We start from the raw sequence: 3,405 nt of genomic DNA, 5'->3' as shown, positions 1-3,405 counted from the left end.
CCATTTAGGAAACATAGATGGTTTTTGTGCCAATCCATCCAGTGGCTTCTGAGACTTTTGATGAGTGAAAACATTGACTTGCTGGTGGCACAAAATGAAAAGCCCAGTGTGTAACATTTAGGAGGATCTGTTGTCAGAATGGGACATCATATTCATTGGTATGTTTTCATTTGTGTATAATCATCTGAAAATAAGAATTGTTGTATTTTCACCTTAGAATGAACCGCTTTTATCTACAGGGGAGCAGGTCTGCCATGGTGAACGGCCATGCTTTTACAGTAGCCCAGAACGAACAAAACACCAGCTGTATTCAGTTTGTTGCAGTCTATATCACTGCTAAGCACTAAATCCTACACACTGCACTTTTAAGTAATTAGGATTAATTATCTGGGGGCCATGAATATCTGGTCCGAATTTTAGAGTTGAGAGTGGTGAGCTGACTGACAAACCACCAATTGCCATCCCTGGAGATGCTTTTGTGTCCAAAAACAGAAAGGTGATATCTTTCAGCACACAAGAATCATTAAACCTAACTGTCTATGCTGATGATATTACATAATGTTGCAGAGAAAGGCCGATGAACCATCTCTGCATGGCAATTTGCTTAAAAGTAGCAGTGCAGCTATAAAGAGACAAAGAAATACTCCCAGATCTGACCATTAAAGAAATATATAACTTCTCTAATGACAAATTGTGCAACGACTCATCCCACAACAGCACAGGAGGATACACGAAATAATTCAGCACTTCAAGAAAAACTTCTTTCCAACGTGCTCATTTGGGGTTTACCAATAAGTCATCCAGCTGAGATTCCTACAGGGAGGAGCCCATTATCGCTGTGCTCCGACAAATGTAACATATGGACTACCTGGTGGTGACTGAGTTGGGCTGAAAGTCTGAATACATTTCACTGCTGTGTGGAGAATTTACCTCATGTGCCTGCGTATGTGTGTGAGGGAGTCGGCGTGCCTAAATGCACTGGTAGGTGCAAAGAAAAGCCATCATTTTTCTATGAGAGTGATAGTTCATATATTCCTAAAGCAGTCATACTATGATGATTCATAATGGTTTGTTAACATCAATAGACTGATGTTTATCACACGATCAATAGACGGATGTTTATCGCATGAGATTTTGTAATGGACACGAATGCTGTAAAACGGCCATTATATCAAACAGACATACTATTCATCGCACACACACACATACACACATGCGTGAGTGCAGGCTCAGTCACACAAACAGGAGCAGGTGATAATAGGGCTGTTCTTTATGCGAGGTCATGAATAATTCAAAATCCATGTGCTCAAACAGATTCTTGAGTTGACAGAATAATATGACAGATTCTGCAACTGCTATTAGATGAGAAATATCACAACTGTTTTTAGAGATTCTAGCGGGGGATAAATTGATCTGTGGTCTGCTACTAGTAAGCTCTTACTGGATGCAATATTAAGATATTTCTGAAAATCCAAAAGGCTTTATGAATGAATATATGTTTATAAATATATACTGTCCAAGCTATTCAATCTGTCCTTCTACTACACAGACACATCTACTAACATAGACATATGGCAAATTACGCTCTCGCTTGAACAGACCACATGATGTCATTTATGTCGTTTTACTGATTTTTAACTTTCCAACCATTGCAAGGAATTGATTTTTTCATAGGCGATATCATACTGTTACTGCACAATAATGCAAACCATTCCACTTTTGAGGGGTGTCATTATTTCTTATTCAACTTTCGCTACATGAAACCACATCTCCAAATCCTTTTTTCATCCTTTGTACTAGTTGCAAAATGACCAAGCATGCGGGGTGCCATTTGGACTCTGGAAACGCCTTTGCAGGGAAGAGTGATGGCAGCCTTCCTGAAGCTTGGCAATTGGCTTCCCCATGAGTCAGTGGAGAGATACTTATTGTGTTTTCATTGTTCAATAAGGCTTTGCATGAATTTCTTCCACCTCTTAGCTTACTGAGCCAAAAGCTCCCTAAACGCCAAAGTCTTCATCATGGCCATGGAAAGTGGGCTGGCTCGAGGTCACCCCTGATGTTCCACTGGCTGCCTGGGGAAGACTGGAATTAGAAAGCTGCCGCAGTCACAGGCCATGGCGACCAAGTGCGCCGAATGACTCCAATCTCCTTTGTAAAGTTTGGCAACTGATTAACAATGTTGTAAACGCTGCTTGGTACAGGATGTTTGGGATATAAACACGTTCCTTCAGATTCTCGCACTGCTGTGGCTGATACTCTCTGTGTAGTTCTGGAGCATTCTTTGGAAAGGCTGGCTTACAAACACTTCACACTGAAACTTCCTGGAAATAAATAAACAAATAGGCTCTTCATGCAGCATCTGCTCAGATGGAACACATTCAGTCAAGGCCTGAAAGAGACGGCCAGGCTAATGAGAGCTAACTGTGCACAGCAAAATGATTAGAGCAGCTGACCCAACCCTCCACAGAAAAAGAAAAGTGGGAAAAAAACATGGTAAAATTATACTGGAAGAACAATTGCTTCTATCTGCACTGCCCTATCTAATGTCTCCCTTTTTAATATGCAAAAAAATCTAAATATGGAAATTAGCTGGGCTCAATGAGTGAAGGTCATGCACATTCATTTCTCATTCAAGATTGTGGGCCTATAATTATGAATCTGATGCTTTTATTTGCACCTGATAAAAAAAGACCCACCAGTGTGAACAAAAAGGCCCCATCTTCAATGGGAAAGGCAATGCGATCAGCAGATGATTCAGATGACTGTGAACTCCCCATGTCCATCATAGTCCCATTCTCTCCATGAATTCAGCCAATAAGCAATGAAGGCTATTGCAGAGCCATTGATGCTGCATTGTCAGTGACCAACTGCTGAAGCCTGGAGGTTATAGTGGATTTAATTGACTGTTGATTGTTAAATGAATGCCTGTCTGGATGTCAGGGGCATTTAGGGAAAAAAAGGAAAAAGGGGGGCACTAAAGCTTCTTAGAGAGTTGCTTCATTTGTCAAGTAGCTCATAAACACATTTTATTCTTACCTTAAATATACACACTTAAGCATCCCCCCGAGAGAACACAATGTATAAGAAGACGCTGAAGAGGAAAAACCACCCAGCAGGTTTGAGTTGCACCTGAAAGGTGCACGACTACCCGGAACAACTTTCCCAAAGAGAGCACAAGTTGCCCCAAAAGCATTTGTTTCTTCCAGCAGCATGAAGCCGGGTCGAACAGGAGGACGTGCAGCGTGCTGTACACCAGCAACCGGCGAGGAAATCAAAAACAGCAGCCAGTGTCCCCCATCAGGAGAGCAGGGGGGGAATGACCAAACACACACCGGCTACAGCTTTCAGCTCCCACTGATAGAGAGAGAGAGGTTGTATGTGTGATCGTGTTGTTCTCATGCACCC

This window comes from Morone saxatilis, unplaced genomic scaffold, assembly GCF_004916995.1.
Source record: "Morone saxatilis isolate NCDOM2014 unplaced genomic scaffold, NCSU_SB_2.0 Contig19, whole genome shotgun sequence".
NCBI lineage: Eukaryota > Metazoa > Chordata > Actinopteri > Moronidae > Morone > Morone saxatilis.
Note: the sequence above shows the minus strand (reverse complement) of the source record.